At 47.8% G+C, this 19,188-nt stretch overlaps 1 protein-coding gene and 1 long non-coding RNA gene across 2 annotated transcripts in view; one reads left to right on the forward strand and one right to left on the reverse strand.

Moving 5' to 3' along the window:
- The window catches only part of LOC144146453 (uncharacterized), a 35,643-nt gene extending 20,295 nt beyond the window's left edge, over positions 1-15,348 (reverse strand). Inside the window, exon 1 of the long non-coding RNA XR_013317682.1 lies at positions 15,243-15,348. This is a non-coding gene — a long non-coding RNA (uncharacterized LOC144146453). The remainder of the gene's footprint in view (positions 1-15,242) is intronic.
- The window catches only part of LOC144146436 (locomotion-related protein Hikaru genki-like), a 64,836-nt gene that overhangs the window by 11,648 nt on the left and 34,000 nt on the right, over positions 1-19,188 (forward strand). The window lies entirely within an intron of this gene.

Genomic DNA, 19,188 nt, shown 5'->3' on the forward strand with positions numbered 1-19,188 from the left:
GCTAGTTTTGTGGGCTTCAGCCAATTCCTCCCAAGTGTTGTGCAGGCCTAATTGCAATAATTTGTCTGTAGAAGCAGTGAGGGGTAAACCGAGAGAAAATTTGTAGGCTTTTCGGATCAAGATATTGAGTTTTTCTTTTTCGTTATTTTTCAGTGCTAGATACGGCGTTCCATACGTAATTCTGCTCGTTATTAATGCTTGCACAATTTTAATTGTGTCCTGTTCTTTGAGGCCATGTCGGCGATTTGTGATACGGCGTATGAGATGTAGAACTTGATGAATTGTAGTTTGCAGTTTATGGAGCGTTGCCATGCCGGCTCCGTCTTGCTGTAGCGTAAGTCCTAGCAGGCGGAGAGTTTTGACCTGGGGGATTGGAGCGTTGTTGACTCGAAGTTCGATATCAGGAATTGGCGCCGGGGGTCGACCTCTAGTTCGCTTTTTAAGGAGCAGTAATTCGGATTTATCTGGAGAGCAGTACAGGCCACGTCGGCGAAGGTACTGTTCGGTGGTTTGAATTGCTTCTTGCAAGGCGTCTTGCTGTGTGCCGGCAGAGCCCGTGCATGTCCATATTGTAATATCATCGGCGTAGATACCGTGACTGATGCCTGGGATATTATCCAATTGTGCTGGAAGGTCTTTCATTGCCAAATTGAAAAGTAGAGGGGATATGACAGAGCCCTGGGGTGTCCCTTTCGGTGGTGTCGGTAGTTTGTCTGTTCTAAGGTTCCCGATGCCAATTTTCGCTGTGCGGTCTGTCAAGAAATTTTGTACAAAGTTGTATGCCCGCTCGCCGCAGTGGGTTAACTGTAGGCCTTCTAATATAGCATGGTGTGTGACATTGTCGAAGGCCCCTTTGACGTCAAGGGCCAAGATGGCGCTTTTGTGTTGGCTGCTTAGATTGTCCAGGATGTCTTCTTTGATTTGCATAAGTATATCTTGTGTAGAAAGGTGCGAGCGGAAGCCGTACATGCTGTGAGGCTAGTGATCCTTGTCTTCGAGGTAAGGGGCAAGCCTATTATGCACCATATGTTCATATAACTTGCCTACGCACGATGTCAGGGAAATTGGACGTAGGTTTGCGAAGTTTATGGGTTTTCCAGGTTTGGGAATTAAGCTGATGTCAGCATGTTTCCAGAAAGCAGGTACTTGACCCTTTTCCCATTGCTCGTTGATGTAGTGCAGCAACCATTCTATGGCATGAGAGTCTAGGTTCCTAAGTGTCTTGTTGTTGACTTTGTCGTGACCTGGCGTTGTGTTTCTTGTCAGGGTCTGAAGAGCTGCGGTTATTTCCGCCTCCGTAAAGGGTCTGTCAAGGTCTGGGTTGGGGTTACCGGCATAAGCGGGCAGCCGACGATGGGTGGTGGGGATGGGACCTATGTAACGGTCAGCCAGGTCTCTGAGTAATTGTTGGTCGTCCCCTTGGTATTGGTGAATGAGACGGCGTATATGGTGTGTTGTGGCTGCCCTCGTTTCTGTATTGCCGATAAGCTTTTTCAGAATGTGCCATGTTCGGCGGTTGCTGAGCGTGCCTTGTAGTTGGTCGCAAAACTGGTCCCAGTTCTGTCTACTGAGATGATGTGCATATTCCGTGGCCTCTGCAGTAATTTGAGCTATGCGTAGTTTGAGGGCACGGTTGGTTTTCCTTTTTTTTCCACCGCTTGATCATGCTTCTGCGAGCCTCCCATAGGTGTAGGAGGTGCGGATCAGTGTCAGGGTTATCGGTGGTAAGCTGAATTGTTTTGGTGTGTTTGGATACCGATTGGATAATTCCTTCTGACCATTGCTCGATGAAATCGAAGTTGGTCGGCTGGGTCTCCTCACGGAATGCTTTCCAGTCAGTGATTTTTGCTTTTCCGATGCGTTGCGGGGTTCTGTGATGGGCAACAACAGACTGTATTATATAGTGATCGCTCCTTAACGTCTCATCCAGTCGCAGCCACTCCAGGTTTTTGATGTTATAAGAGAAGGTGAGATCAGGGGTTGTGTCCCTGGATACACTATTTCCTATTCTGGTTGGGGTGGTTAGGTCATTCCAGAGAGTTAACTGATATTGCTGCGCCATGTTGTACACGTCTGCTCCCTTTTTGGTGGTTACGCGATAGCCCCAGGCTACATGGGGAGCATTGAAGTCACCTAAGAGGAGGAGTTTTTGCCCCCGAGCTTGTCGTTTTGCTTGTTGTATCAGGTGACTCAAAGGGGCGAGGGATGCCTGTGGAGGACTGTATATGTTTAATATGAAGAGGCCTGCTTGGGATTTTGTCTTTGGCAGGAGCTCAATAAACGTGTATTCCAATGACGAAGAAAAATGATGCTGCACCGTTGTGTGGTGTTTCTTCACGAGGATTACAGTGCGGCACTTGCCTGTAGTAAAGTAGGTATTGTAACCACGGAGACAGATGTGGTCTGTTTCTGCCTCTTGAATCGCGATGACACCTGGGTCGTGTAACTGACTGTAGTGAAGCAAATTTTGTTTTTTATTAGTTAGGGATCTGCTATTCCACTGCCAAATTGTGAGCTTGTTGTGTACTTCAGTGTTATTCCGCGGTCTGGTCATCCGGAGGGAGGAGGGCATCCAGATGCGCGTTGTCTTCAGATGTTTTTTGTTTCTTGTGGGCTAGATCGCTTTTCTGTTCTAGGACGGAGAGTCGCTGATGAATCCTATCGAGCTGTGTACGTAACTGCTGGACAGCTTGTTCAATTTTTTTTTGGTGTTGACGAAGGGCTTGGTCGAAGCGCGACTGTTGTTGCCGAAGGGCTTGTTCTGAGGGTGCTATCCTGGATTCAAGGGCAGTTACGCGTTCATTTGTCTTTTCGCAGAGCTGCATTAGGGACTTTATGCCTGTCGTGATGTTTGCCATGAAGACGCTAAATTGAAGTTCAATTTGTTTTGCAATCACTTGTTGTATGCTTGGCTCAGTCTCTGGCACTGAAGTACATCCTGGGTTTACAACATTGTTGTCCTCGTTGTTCTGCGTGGGGGATTTTGAGGTGGATGGCTGTTGAAATGTGGTAGATGGGAGTTGTGGTGTTTGCTGCATGTTGGGAGATTGCGTAGGGTGCGGTGGGAGGCGTTGAGCAGTGGAAGGATTGGTTAGCGTCTGTGACCAGCTCACCTTGTCGGTTGTTCTTGCTTCTTTTGTGGGGCTTGGCTGGGTCGAAAGGGGGGGGGGGGCATTGTTCCCTGTCCTGTGGAGGGTTCTGCGTAGCCGTTGATGTTCGGTTTGTAGTTGTGGTCTGCTCCGCTTGGTTTCTGGGGACACGCGGGGGTGGGTTGGGTTTTAGACGGCGTTTGCAGTCCTTGCTTACGGTTTCGTGGGACAAACCACATAGTTTGCAGTTAGGGACGCAGTGGTGATCAGGCAGCGGATTGTCCAAGCCACACGAGGAGCAGATTTTTCTATCCGGAGTGGGGCATACGTCTGGTCTATGGCCAAGTGCACCGCAGAGAGAGCAGTACTGGTGTGTTCGTTTGTAAGGTCGGCATCGAGTCAGTGTGCAGGCTACTTTGACGTAAAAGGGAACGTGAGGTCCTTCGAACGTGACAACAGCGGTAGTAGAGCGCCCCAGCATCCTGGCGTGAAGAATTGGGGGACCAGTGGTGATTAAAAGGGCTGCCAGTTCTTCCTCCTTCGTCCCGGCTTCGAGGCCATGAATGACCCCGCGGGATGTATTTGGAGGCGGCTTGACGTATGCAGAGAGTTCGTAGGTTGCGCCTTCCAGTTGAAGTTGGGTGATGGTGCTGAGTACTTCTGCCAGGTCCTCGCTTGCGGTACTTGCGACGATCAAGTTTTGATCCCACTGTGTTTGTATGGTTACTTGGCTGTAGAAATCTCTTAATGGTACGTTCCCAGCTGTGGCAAATCCTTGCGTGATTATTTTGTCCGACCATTTTGACAGGCAAAGCCCCGTGCGTGGACGGTAGATAATTTTGTATTCGTTGTCAGGAAGCTTAGGTAGGGTGTGTCGGCGTGATTGGTTAGCTGTTGATGTCTTTACGAGCCCCTCAAAGGGTTGAGTGATCTTGTTAGGCATGGGTCCTTTGGCTGGCGACGAACGTCCAAGTTGAGTGGGGCTTGAGGCGCGTGGTTTAGAAATTGCAGCGTGTCTTACTTGAGTGCTTGCTTGTTTGCGGGCCCGAAGGATCTTTATCCACGGTCCTGCCGGGGCGATGGTACGGCCGCTGTTGTCGTCGTATTCCATGGCTTGGTTTCCGCCAGGATCACCTGATGATTTTTCAGCAGTGACCATGTTTTGCCCAGTTTCGGGGTAAGTCTTGCCACTCGCGCTTTGGTGTGTGGTCAACGCGGCACAAGGGTGAGGAGCAGGCGGCACATCTGCGGCGGATGCGGCATCCGGCAGTGAGCAGTCGCATTCCATGGTTTGGTTCCCGGCGGAATCTTCTGAGGGATTTTCAGCGGCGTCCATAGCTTGCCGTGGTGCAGGGGCTGGAGTTGAGATGGTGGGAAGGCGAGTAGTCGGTGCCACAGCAGCAGTTGCAGCTGTCAGGCGACAAGCGCCCGACCTTCGCGGTTAGGGTTAGTTGAACGCTGGGGCCGTTCCGGGTCTTTCAGTCAGGGAGACAGTCTGTACTCACACCAGTAAAACCGATGATTACTGTCCGAAGCAGGGTCACTTCAGGGTCACACTGGCGCCATTTTAGGGAGATACTCAACGAAGAACCGCAAAAGTAAAAAAGCATCAGGAGCAGTCGGAACCGAAGTGCTGAGCTTCTTCGTCTTCGTCGTCTTCCAGGAGGAGTAGGAAATACTATTATTAAGATTTCTGAGCGGCCCAGAGGTGCGGTCCAGGGGAGTGGTTCCTTTTTCACTGGAGCCCATATGCAGTCCGCGCCGCCTGTGCTCTGTCCACCAGCTGAAGTTGGGTAGGCAGAGAGGAACTGGACAGCAACATCTCCCATTGCTCTTGTTGGGTAGTTGACGGGAAGAGAGGAGAGTGCTGAGGGGTAAAGTCGCACACCCCGATTATGTGGTGGAGTGTTCCTACTTCTAAGCAAAATTTACATTCAGCGTCGTAGCGATTCGGGTGCAATAAGTGAAGTCGCGTCGGGTGTGGGAAGGAGCCGGATTGTATGAGCCGTAGGGTAGTTTGTTGTTCCCTGGAAAGGTCAGGGTGGGGCGGGGGTAGGGTCTGACTCTGAAGGCGATAATAGAGGGTTTTAGCACTACGTTTGATCCGTGTTGTACCGGCGTACCGTGGTGAACGAGACCCGACTGCGCCTGCAGCACGGGAAGGGCGAGGAGACGCACCCCAGGGTGACAAATGCGCGGGCATGGCGAGGGCCGGCCCGCGAAGCTGATCCCCTCTACCGCGGCGAATGCGCAAGTGCCCAGACGGGGCCCGGTCAACACGGTAACCACGTACAACACGGAGCATACGGAGTGCTAAAACTCTCTAATGCTGGGTTATGTCCCTGAACGTGACAGGTGACTGTCCTCGTGCAGCTCCAGAGCCTGGGGGGTAAACGCGCAGGCTTGTTCGTGGGCGTATTCCTTGCCCTCCATGGAAGCGGGCGCGGGCGTCCAGATGAGCTGAATGGAACCTGTTGGCGAGTTGTTTTTAAGCACACGCAGTGCAGCTCGGGACACCCACCCCTACTGGTAATTCCGGTAGGCTTGTCGGGTGACTACCTTCCGAACCCCTGGTTGAGCGATGGCTGCCCCTTCTGCTGCCGTCATGTCTTGGGTCTTGAGTGAGGCACAGGCAAGGGGGTTGGTTCGAAGCTTCGTGCTTCGAAGATAAGAGACTTTTACAGCAAAGCTGCATGCCTCTACCTACCAACGGTTCCATCTCCGTTAGAAAAAAACGCCAAGGCGCCAAGAACACATTAATATCCGGCATGCTTCGCCCCTCCCCATGTTTCACGTAAATGGAGATGGCCCGGGATTTTTTTTAGGGGCGAAGCCCCTTAGGGGCTCGGGCAGTCTGCGTCTCCTGTCGTCGTCGTCGTCGTTTCGTGTAGTCATGCTACTAAAAGATCGGGACACTCATTTTCCAACGCCCCGCGCTAGAACGCTTCGTGCTTCAAAGACAAGACTTTTACAGCAAAGCTGTATACCTCAACCCCCGAGGGTTTCATCTCCGTGCGAAAAAACGCCAAGGCAACCAGAATACTTTTATACACTACATGCTTTGCCCCTCCCCAGGTTAAATGTTAGTGGAGATGGCCCGGTTCTTTAACGCGTGTGACCACTCTTTTACGCCGACAGCTGCAATAGTTTACTTCAGGGAGTACTTCTCTGTGTGTGACTGTCACCAAGCGTGAGTGGCCGTGCGTCACGACGTATGCGCTGCGGAGAACAGATCTGATGAAAGACGAACTGCTTTCGACAGTTTGCAAGTGACAGGGATTGACTGCAGGCCCCGCTGCTTCTGAAAAGGGAATCATAATTACTCGGCCATGGATTCTTTTTTTAAGACATAATAAAGTTCCTCACACGCGTTTGCTATCTAAACTTTCGTATTTAAACCTTGATGAACATGTATTTGTATGGATCTCAAACTTTTTAACTAACCGACAGCAGTTCGTCCACGCTAACAACAGCTCTTCCTCCCCATCACCTGTCATACTGGGTGTTCCGCAAGGGACAGTCCTTGGACCTTTACTTTTTCTCATATACGTCAACGACCTACCAGATGGCATTTCTTCAAGCATTCGGTTATTCGCGGACGACAGTGTCATTCATCGACCCATTGTTGACCACACCACCACTCCAGCAAGACCTAAGGAAGATAGATTAATAGGGCAAAAAATGGCTCATGGTTCTTAACGTTCACAAAACCTCCATCATTCATTCCACAAGCATCCCTCCTACTCCACGTGCAACTATTCCTTAAGTGACTCAATTATTTCGCTTGTCTCGTTCACTAAATATCCTGGCCTCCACATTTCTCATGACCTTACATGGTCATCCCACATAAACCACATTACCAACGACGCAAACCGCGCGCTGGGCTGCCTACGACGTAGCCCGAACCTGGCTCAATCCATCATCAAACAACTAGTCTACGAAACGCTTGTTCGGCCTGAGCTGGAATTCGCGTGCGCAGTGTGGGACTTACCCCAAGCTAACTTATGCCCCATCCTCGAATCTGTTTAGAACCGTGCTGCCGGGTTCATATTTTCCGATTATTCATAACACACGAGCGTAACCCATTTGAAATCCAAAGCTAAATTGCCCAGTCTTAAAACACGACGTGCAGTATCAACCCTTTGCCTCTTCCACACATTCTACAACACGTTATCATGTGACAGCCTCTTCATAAAAACCGCTCACTACCCATCGAATCGCATCAACCACTCAAAAGCAGTTTACCCACCTCACGCACGCATGACTATATCTTCATTCATTTCCCGTTTTGACAGCCATCGACTGGAACGGCCTTCCCGAAAGCGCCGTAGTTCACACAAATCCGGCGTAGTTCAAAGCTGCCGTCGAAAAACGTTTGTACTGATTATTTGTGGCGTCATCTATTAGATTATTTGTGCTGGCTTTATGTATTCTGTTGATTTGCATTGTATGCCCTTTTTGAACATAGCGTGCCTGAAACCATTTTGATTCGTGGTTGCTTGTTCGTTTTTCTTTCTTGTTTGTTGTTGTGTAATTTTTTGCGATTCACCACCTCTCGTGTAAAAAAAACCCCACCCGTTGGGGTCTTTGAAGTACAGTAATCCCTCGTTAACTCTAAGTAGGAAAAACCGGGAGATAAGCGGTATTTCGAGATAAGCGGTATTTCGAGTTAAGCAAAACGCCGAAAATGTTTGCCCAGGTCAATGTAAAAGAAAAGCCAGTGCTGCCAGGAAAAGCTCCACTGCACGAGAGAGCTACCGTAGTAAAGGCACAAGAATTCGCAGGGAAAAAAAAATTCCTTGATTAACGCGACTTTTCTCTCCAACGTCAGAGATTTGCACTGCTTTGGGCGGGACATCTTGGTCGATATTCGGAAGCGTCCGTTGCACAGACCACTCACTACTCAGCAAAACTGAACTCAAGATGCGTCGCGCGCAGGTCGCGGGGAAAACAAAGAATACCAGCTCGCACATGCAAGGGCTAGGTTGCGTACTGACGGGCGCACGCTGCAGTCGCGCGCAGGTGCGCACACGTGATCACTCCCACAGTTGCTTGACAAGGCGGATAGGAAACGGGAATTTCAAATTCGCCCTTCACGACCGCGTTCGGCATTACAGTAAGAGCTAAGCGTTCGCACGAAGCCCTCGCTTCCTGTTGGGAGTGGACTTTGCCTTCTGCCCTCCCGGTCAAGATTTCGAGATATCCGCTGTCCCCTCCGAAAAACGTTTCGAGGTAAGAGGGGGCAAATACATAGCACCTATGGGAGGTTAGTGCACGGCGAAAAAAAAATTTCGACTTAACCGAGATTTCGCGATATGCGAGTTCGAGTTAACGAGGGTTTACTGTACCTATAAATAAATAAATAAATAAATAAATAAATAAATAAATAAATAAATAAATAAATAAATAAATAAATAAATAAATAAATAAATAAATAAATAAATAAATAAATAAATAAATCACATTTATTACACTACAAGACGATGTAGGTAATAATATGTACAACAATTTTCAACTATGCACATATATAAATGAGTTGAATATAAAGTGAAAGGGCAAAGCCGTACTGAACATAGCGAGCAGTTATACACGACACGCGGAGTTTAAAACGGGGGAAACCATAAACATTCAATTAGCGGGGGATACCAGATTAGACGGGAGTCATTTCTGCCGTAAATATATTTGAGATTATTAAAGGGACACTGAAGTCAAAACTGGAGTTGGTCTAAATAGATAGATTGGCATCCCCAGAAAACGAATATACCACTCTCTTGTGCAGTACCTTGAAAATAATCGCGTAAATAATCAAAAAGTGAAGCTATCAGCCGCCAAGCAGAGATGGCGTCAACGGCAACTGAGTGGATGTACCAAGAGTCACGTGACGAACAACAGAACGAGAACCGCGCACACAAGCTCTCAAAGAAACACATAAAATCTTTTTTTGCACGTTCAGTTTTATAAGGCATGAACAATCATAAATGTGCAGGTATAGTTAAAGCCATGCCGACATTCGCAAGCTGCCAAGTCGCGGCCAAGTCACATGCCTGCTATCTTCTTGTTTATATCGTGGCCGAAAGTATCGCGTCGGCCTTCCACTGTTTCGCTCTTCTGTGGGCAATAATTTGCGTCTGACAGAACAAGTGTTTTGCTCCCTCACGTAGCGCTGCCTGCCCCAACGAAGTTTTGCAGCCAGGCCGGTGGCCGAAGCTGTGCGTGTGTTGTGGTCGCGTTCGCTTCGCGGTAAAATACGACGGCGAGCACACGCGGTTGGACTGTGTTTAATATGCTGGAATTATCACTAGCGACCATTCAACCCGCACCGGGTATGTAGAGCGTGCACGATTTCTTTTTAAACCGTCTCGGCTTGCGCCGGAGTGAAGTGACTTGTTCGCCCACGTAAATCGCAATAACCGAGTGCTGCCCTTACGATGAACAGGGGGCAATCGATCGCCTGTTAATTTCGCACTTCGGCCTCAAAGTGCACGCCGTAACGATGTATTAAATAATTTCGTGATTGGCTTGAAGTTGAATAAAATGTGGACGTCAAACCGGGTCTTTCGATTCAGGGCATTGTGTGCTGTTATGCTTCCACTATGGTTCGTATTTATGCAAAATGATATTTGTGTCATGTTGTGCACATTTTTTAATTGCACGCTGGTGCCAAGGCGTTTTTGTTAGTAGTGGTTTGGGCGCTCGTAAAAGCTCTAGGCACACTTCTGGCAGATGGGCTAATAGCAACTCGCTTCGCAAAACAGTCAATAGATGCCGCAATCGGCCCCACAAATGTAGCGATGCATGCTGTTACAAGTTAAACTAACAGATGGCGTCACAATGTTGTGTCGAGTAAGGTCCCTGACCTTAGTGTCGAGTAATGTCGAGTGCATCGAAGCGACCAAAATCCAACTATCCATAACGAGAAGGCAAATATAAAGAGCGCCCCTGTCGTCGTCCGCGCTGCGGTTGCGCTGTCCGCTAGACGTTTTGTAGGTATAGTGAAAGGCTGCGCGGCGATTTCACTTTGTTCAACCACCATCTCCCGTCCCGTGCGGCCCCAAGATTGACGCACAGAGAGTGGCAGGTAACGGAAGTGTAGGCGGGCAAGTTGTCTTGTCGTATGCGCCGAGTGCGCGACCAGTGGCTCCTGCGGCCGCGATGGTTCGCTTGGTAGGTTTTAGTTTTCCTGCTAGACCACACCGCTGTCTCATTCGCTACCGGCAACCGTTTACGTCACGCGAAATGCCGTGAAATGAGGCGAGGAATTAAATGCGTTTTTCAATTGGTAATTTCTCGGCAATTAAAGACCTTTCGCCGCCGAATAAACGCTGACAGGGCTTCGGGGCAGTTGAACTATCGTCTGAGCCCAACTTGCTATTTGCCTTCAGCTTAGGGCGTCTAAACCAGCATAGACGCCCTAAACCATCGGCTTAGGGCGTCTATCCAACATATGTGTTTTCCATAGGCTATGGAAGGCGAATAGAAAAAAAAAAACACAACACACGTAATCGTCTCCGTATGAAACAAGATATCCCACTCCATGGGGTGTCAAGTCAAAGTCCTTCCCGAGAGTGCTTGTGCGGAAATCCCAAAACAAATGGCATCCTTGATATCTAAGAAGTAGTGTCCAGTTCTTTCGGGTACGTCACACAGGCGACAGTTTACTGAAGATACTAAAATATTCATTTTGGGCAGCCATATCTTAAAAGGTAACGTTTCGATGCGATTCCAAAAAAAAAAAAGTCTGAGGACACCTAAGCGCTTCCTATAAGTTGTGAATTCATCCTACCGGGGATGAATGGAAGCATTGCGTAACAATAACAATCCACAAGCCGGGAAATAAACCAGGAATTGAAGCACTTAGACTAATCTCAGCGGTATCATGTCTAGGAAGGCATATGAAAGAATAGTATTAAACGGGCTACAAAACAATATTGAAGATAACGACCGCCTACCGCACACCGTGGTAGGTTCCACAGCAGGACAATCAACGCAGGGCTCCTTCTTGCTCCTGAAACAAGACGCGCTCACCAACACTCTAAAGGACAGTGAACACGAAATCATGGCCCTAGATTTAAAAGGGGCTTCTGCTAATGTGTCACACTATTCTATTCTAAATGAACTCAACAAATTTTATTAGGGAGACAGAATTTACGACTAGGTTAGAGCTTTCCTATCAAACAGAACCGCAACAATACGCATAGGAGCTGGAACAATATTAAGGGGAGCTTATAAAACCGCAATCGACCTCCACCAGCGTACAGCCACGAATAAGTTGCAAAACATAGGGATAACAAATTCCTTCGAGGAAAGAAGCCATCCTGAACGCGCAAAAACAAAGGCTAAAAACACACGAACAAGCTGAGCCATACTCTGAAGGGTAAGCACACCCGCAGATAAAACCGGCATTTGAACAAAAGTCGACCTCAATAAAGGCACACGCAGAAGTTTGTTTATATTGTCACGTAGCCAAGGAGGACGCAGGTTTCTTCGAGGAACAAAAGTTTATTGGAGCGAACTTCTGCTCGGCCGCTAAGAACTCAAAGAATACACAAGCGGTGACGGAGCAGTCAACAACGTGACATGCACAAACGAGTGTCGGCGAATCGGAAAGCCGCGGCGTTTGCCCTGTGAGCATGTATCTTTTCGCGCTCTGCTTTCTGGAACCGTTGAATTACATGGAGAACAAGGAAGAGCATTCTAGTCCAGTGACGACAGGGTGCAACACTCTCCCTTTCAAATAAGGCAGCTTGCCCGACATGCAAAAGGAAGAGAGGGAAACACACGCTTCGCTTCGCGTGCCTGATAAGAAAGTCAGGTGCGGCCAAACGCTGGTAACAAAACTAAGTAAACAAAACACAAGACATGGTTAGCGGCAATATCACCCACTATCAAGAACATGGACAAGGCAACCCACTAAAGGAGAAGAAAAGCGAGAATAACATATCTATTGAGAAAACTTCGAGGAGGCCCTAGCATAGGTTACACCGACGCACCAATGCACAAGAAGGACCACGATACGGTGGCAATTGTGATCGATCCTAACCGCAACGAATCCCGATAAAGCGGAGGCCGGAGCTATCACCCAAGCCTTGACCCACGGAGAACGATATCAGAAGAGCCTACACACAAAACGGGCACCAGGCAGGCATGCTGTGATTTCGTTAAAAGAAGAATGCCACGGGTGGCAGAACCTGCTGAGCGAGATGAAGTGAAAACCGCAAGGAACACTGAGATTGACCTTAATCTCCGACAACGAAGGGCTAGTGGGAAATCGACTAACACCACTTCCCGTGAGTTGACAAACCGGGCCGTTTACAACACGCTGCTTTTTAACGTCCTTCCCAGTGGCTACGGTCAGCCACGGCACAGTATACCCGGACCCTCACAATAAGCAATGCTCACTGGACGCTACCTCCTGAAAGCAGATCGATACCAACACTTACACAATCCTCCACAGGTATCGCCTCGATACCCTGGAAATTGCCATTCAGAATGTCCAACGCGAAGCAACGCTCACGCACTGCACCACAGCCCGTGGGAGTGCATTAGAAATTGGCGCACAGACACACCACCAGAAAGAATGATTGAGCCTATGGGGGGCAGCGATGGCCATCTCGAGCCTGGAAGGCCAGCTCCTCCTGGTAAACCTGGTCCGGGAGTAGGCCAGGCTCACTGGTATCCTGGGCATTGGCACCGAACCCATCAGCGACAACAAACGTCCTCTGTGTTTTAATAGTAGGTAATTCATTCATTCGTTCGTTCATCCATTTCGAAGTCAGCTGTTGCGTGACATTCTACGTCAAGACAGAATATGTATGTATGTATGTATGTATGTATGTATGTATGTATGTATGTATGTATGTATGTATGTATGTATGTATGTATGTATGTATGTATGTATGTATGTATGTATGTATGTATGTATGTATGTGTATGTATGTATGTATGTATGTATGCATGCATGCATGTATGTATGTATGTATGTATGCATGTATGTTTGTGTGTATTATGTATGCACGTGTGTATGTATGTGTGCATGTATGAACGTATGTACGTACGTATGTATGCATGTATGTATGTATGTATGTATGTATGTATGTATGTATGTATGTATGTATGTATGTATGTATGTATGTATGTATGTATGTATGTATGTATGTGCGTGCGTGCTTTCAGCTTTCGCCCTCAGTCATCCTTGTTTGTCTCCTGACGATGCCCTAAGTGCTGTTCGCGCTCCCCAACTGCTTGCACGGGCTGTATTCACTGGTGTCCTTCCACAGACGTCTGCTCCTTTTCTTCGTGCCCTCTGTGTATGTTTTGTGCTCCAGACAACAGGACTGAGCGGGGCGAGCATTCCGGTCCGTTGCTCACTCGAAAGCCTCTTATCCATAACCCGGCGTCGAGAAAAGAGCTCAGGCCGTAAAACGGCTTGCGTCCCGCGCACTTTTCCCGAGGGACCCGCTGTGTCCGTTAGGCCATTCTTTGTGGCTCAGCCATAAAACCGCGACGGCGATAGGCTACGTCTGTGGGGTGACCTCAGCCGTCCTGCGAAGTGAAGGGCAGGTGCTCGACTCGCGTTCGCCGAGCAAAACGACAACGACGAAGGAGAAATAAAGGGATGATGGATGTTGCTGTTATAGTAAAGACAGCGTGGGGAGAAAAACTGGCTCAATGCTGTTCGAACTTTGGATTAAGCCTGAGCGTCACTTTAAGGTACTGCCGGTGTGTTCCTGCTTAGCGCGGGCAAGTTTCAGAGAACTGGGGAAGAGCGCGATGAGTAGTTAATCATCTAAGCTGCAATTACAACGATGCTGGTACGCATTCTAAGGTATCCTGCATCGTTCCTCCTGCGGCACCCCTTCTCCCTTGCTAAAGAAACGAGACTACAAGAGGTCACGTAGCAGAGGCTAGGCTGAGTGTGTTGTCGGAAACAAAGAGAGGAAATGCGCGTTCTAACCAACAGGTTTTAATGGACACTGTTGCTAGGAAGAACGTTAGTATTTACTATCTTTTACGTTTTTTTCTTCTGCTATACATTTAGTCTGGTTCGTACAACATATTTTAACATGTGTGTCTTCGTTTATACTCTCGTCATCTTCATTTGTTGTGCAGTCGTTTGCGTTGTATAAAATAAAAAGTCGTCCAGAATGCCACTTCCAACACTGAAGGCAGTTGTGGGCATTGTCTAGTCATTTCAGAATTTCATATTAATAATACTTTTTATTGTCATTAAGTACATACTAAGGTAGAGAAAATGGGCCCGCCAAGGCCATCAGGTGGCCTTGTACGGCGGCGCCCGGCAGCAGCGGCCGGGCGCCGGCGCTCATTGCTAGCTGTCAAAAGCGGAATTCATTGCTAGCGGCAACAACTGAATACCGGAAAAAAAGGGGGGGAAAGAAAAAAGACAGACAGGCACATGCACATACACACAAAAAAAAACTGAATATATCGACATTGGTTATTACTGCATTGTCACCACTTCACAACAGAACTCATTGCGCTTTAGCAAACAGTTCGTACTCTTACATGCCATTGTAAGCTTGCACGTGGGAAGCGTCTAGGTAATGTCTGGTATTTTGTCGGTCAATTTAAACGCATTCTAGATCGAATTAAGTGCGCGGAAAAATAACTCCTCTATTTAACATTCTCCCAGCATGAATTTGGGGATCTCGGCTTTGACCGCACTTTCCCGAGTCCGCGGCGTGACACTTAATTCACAGACCGCGGGCACCTGCATATATGGGCATTGTGCTGGCACAAAGAAAAATTTCGGCACACACTGCGGAATAACTTGACAATAAAATTATGAAGATTAGCATTAAAGGACATTTAAAATCCGTCTAACGTCATTGCAGTAGCCCTCGACGCGGCCAGCACAAAGAATGTCTGGTGTCTCCATCTCCCGATCTTCAGAGAAAGCTGCATACCCCATTAGATTGGGAAATAAACGATTATGTGAATCGAAATTCAAGACACGCATACACCCAGACGCGCAACAACTTTGCCAGCTTTATTATGGCTCTATTTAGTGTTCTGTCTCGTTCGGTTTTTCTCGCCGATGTTGTCCGTTCATCCCTTTAGACGCACTGCTTCTGGCATTATAATGGAATATGATCCATGCCTGACTCCGAGCAAAAAATAGTCACATACACTCACTTTTGTCCACCGCCACCCGTCGTCGTCATCATTCACCTCAGTCGCGTAATGGAGGCCATAATTTGCGTTCACATGCTGTAGACGCTTGAGTCACGCCCAGGGAGTTAAACAGACGGTCTCCTTCCCCTCGAGTTGCCGGAGCGGCGCTGGCTACCACCCCCGCGCTTAACATCCGGCATATATTAACATATACACCCCAGTAGTGGAGAGTACAGCCGCCCGAGTAGCCGAGTTGTTAAGGCACCGGACGCATACGTAATCCCAATGTGGTGGGTTCGGTCCCCCGCGTGGGCACGTGTTTTTCGCCGCTTTCGTCCTCAACATTTGAAGAAATGGCTATTGTCATTCGAAAAACAGTCAAACGTCTTCCGCCGTGGGGTGCTAGACTGCTGGCTTTCCTTTCTATATAACCAAGTAACTCAAAATAGGATAACTCGAAATTTAGGCGTGCTCTAAAGTGCTCGAATTCCCAAGCAGATCTCTAATCGACGCCATGAGTTTGTTGCCGCTAATTTTGTTATGCAGAAAGGTTTTTGGCAAGCTCCACTGATAACTCAAAATCTTGCCGCGAAAAAATTTTGAGAGGCACCCACTTTCGGATTTGGCCGCGGCTTAACGTGAAACGCTGTGGTGTGCCTGTAGGACAATCGTCGCCTGAAAACAGAAGCGGAAATATGAGACTGTAAGCAGGTGGTGTTAGCGCAAGCCCCATTTCCCACCCCTCCTCCTCCTCTTCGGCCGCGCTACATTCCGGTGGAGTAGAAGGGGGAGCTGAGTAGGCAACTTGGAAGACCCGTCGTCAAAGAACAGTGCTCTTTGGTAGTCAAGTACGTTTGTCGTCTTCCTATAGTTCCCTTTGTTGTCTTCCCCGTTTATCCCATAGTTTCACCCACCCTCCGGTTTTCTTGTCTCGTTTGTCGAGTGTCTCCGTCAAGAAGCGCTAACAACCAAAGTCAAAATAAAACATCTTGATTACGTACTCTTAGCCCTTTTGTTTCCTGTTCCTGTTATCGTCCCGGGGAATTTATCTTTTCAACCTGCTGAGTGCTCCTAGCATTGTGGACACAGTTTTGAATAGCGCTGAGCCAGGAAGAGGAAGAGCTGCAGGAAATCCCCACCCTAGCCGCACCAAAATGGTTGTTGCAACAGAGTTGAGTACAGCGGCGCTAATGAGGGCATAATGAGGTGCACGAAGACACTTGACGGCGCATCCCTGGCTCCGAATGAGAGGCAAATATATTTTAATGTGGTGTGACCCAGCAAAAATGGTGCGATGACAATCAACCGCGTTCTTTTGCGTTAAACTTAAAGGGGCCATGCAGACAAAATACAAGTTTGTTTTATTCGAAAGATTTCGTGTTTTATAATGCCCTCAGCGCTTGTCCGGCAGCGAACGCTCTATTCGCTGAGAAATTAATGAATTTTGAGTCTCCCGCCAAATCGTGTATTTCGTGACGCCTGCCATGACGTCACACGAACGGGTCTTCATACGAACTTTTGGTACGTCGTTCAGTCTACAGCCGACTGCAGAGCCTTATTTACCGGCAGCCCTCCTAGATGGCGCCACCATACCGCTCCGTACCGCTCTCCGCCTTTGCGTTGTTTTTGACGGTATTTGCACCTGGATTGTTTTCGTTATTCATTTCGTTTTACGAGTTTAACTAGATTCGTTTATTAGTTTAATTAAATTTATCAATTAGTTTTCGTTAGTAATCGTTTAGTGAAACATGGGGTATGTTCGACAAACAGGGCCACGTAATTCGTTGTCGCTTACGCCAATCGGCCAGTATTGTCTGAGACAACCCTAAAGCGCCGGACTGGTGTGCAGCTATAACAGGCGTATTGCGCGCACTACCAACAGCAGTACGCACTGGTACTTCTATGACTACGCGTACTTTATCAACTTCCACTGTTTACCCTGACATTCTTACTGCTATAAAATGAATGTGCATTACACTTAAGCGAAAATAGCTCGTTCTGCCAGCTTGTAAGCCCTGCTTAACAACTTGCTTTTCCTATTGCCAGCCTCAGCCAATCGCACGGGTTTGCATACGACGTCTTATGTCCTAGTGCGGTAAATGAGATAGTGAGTCGCATGGCCATTCCATTTTTTCCCCTAATTATAGAGCTTATTTGGTAGAAGTTTACGGTAAAAGTGGCGTCAGTATGATTCTAACGAGGCAATCTTTCGAATGAACCATACTTTTGTTTTGTCTGCATGGGCCCTTTAAGCGTTATCGGTTCCCAATTCCCTTGCATGCCAAGTGAGTGCTTCAGTTATGTAATTCTAAATGGATGCAATTAACTGGGCGCTGAGTGGCACACGCATGCACCTTTTCACACCTACTTTTCCGCAACGGGTTTTCGGATGAATTCATAGCGCAAAAAAGGACGAGGACATAGAGAGAACACACAACACAGCGCTATTACTTCCAACTAATTTTATTTCACACAAACGTACAAATATGTATCCCCAGCCTACCCGCAATCACTTCCCACCGTCACCGCCAATGCTGACGTGTTGCAGCCCTGCGCAGAAACGTTGCCTCCTTATCCGACAAATTCAGTGACGGCACACTCACACAGGACAACCCCGCTTTACTAATCAAATCTGCCTCTACTATTTCTCTTACTTTTTGTTCCTTGTGTTTCGACCGTACCACACATTGCTCAAACCGTGGCACGCAGCCGCAGTCGTGGCAGTGAACAGACAAATGGCCATCCCTGTATTTGCTGACCTTCTGCCTGTGCTCGCCTAACCGGTCGTTAAGACAACGGCCGGTTTGGCCTATATAACGCTTTCCGCACGAAAGGGGAACATCATACACCACACCGACTGCGCACTTAACACATGGTTTCCTATGTCCTTTCACACACCCAACCGGTGCTTTACGGAAGGGGTTAGTCAACTTGCAAATTTTGTTCAATTTGTTAGGTGCAGAAAAAACAACCTTTACGTTCACCCGATTTGCAATCTTTTTGAGACGGTGAGACGTATTGTGCAGATATGGAATTACTGCTACTTTTTTCTTTTCACCCTCCTGTGACCTGCCCTTCCTCTGTTCTAAATTCTTGAGGTTACTCTCAGCTACCGACAAAAGAATGGCCGCCGGATACCCAGCAGCGATCAAGCGCTTCGTTTGCTCTTTGAAGCTACTCCCCATTGAATGGTGGCACGATTTTTCAAGAGAATTCTTAAAACACAGGTTAATTATTCCTCTTTTTGTGAGCTTGGAGTGAGCCGAATGAAAAGGTAACAGGCCCTTGTCTGCCCTCGGGTGATATGCCCAACATACACGTCGCTCAGAGAGCGTCAGTTTAATATCAAGGAACTGTAGCACGTTGTTGTCCGGAACCTCATGAGTTAACACCAAAGGACTAAAACACTCTCTAAATAGCGCTAAAAGCTTACAGACAGCCAACGGAAAATCGGCAACACTGCTGTCAAAGATTACTAAGAAATCATCAACGTATCTACAAACTTTAACAACATGAACATCATCTAAACGGTCTGCAAGACACCTGTCCAAGTGGGCTAAAAACAGGTTGCTTAAAACGGGAGCCAAACAGGAACCAATACACACTCCCTGCTTTTGAACATAGTATTTCCCATCCCATTCAGCAACAGTTGACCTCAAATAAAACTTTAGTAACTCAAGGAACCCGTCCACTGAGACCAGGGCCGCATTTTGGAAACGCACCGAGCCAAACCGATCAATGCTTTCTTCAACGCTTTTAAGTAGCTCTTTATGTGGCAGCGAATAATATAAATCCTTGATGTCTATCGAGCAGGCCAGAAAACCCTTGTCACTATTTAACTTCAAAAAATCAACAATTTCTTCAGAATTCCTCACCATGAACGGGTCGTCAATAGCTAAAAGGTTCAGTTTCTCTTGCAGGAACACTGCCACTGCTTTTTGCCATGTGCCGTTTTCCGAAATTATAA

Source organism: Haemaphysalis longicornis, unplaced genomic scaffold (assembly GCF_048455015.1).
Source record: "Haemaphysalis longicornis isolate Haplotype H1 unplaced genomic scaffold, Haemaphysalis longicornis Haplotype H1 scaffold_1, whole genome shotgun sequence".
Lineage (NCBI taxonomy): Eukaryota > Metazoa > Arthropoda > Arachnida > Ixodida > Ixodidae > Haemaphysalis > Haemaphysalis longicornis.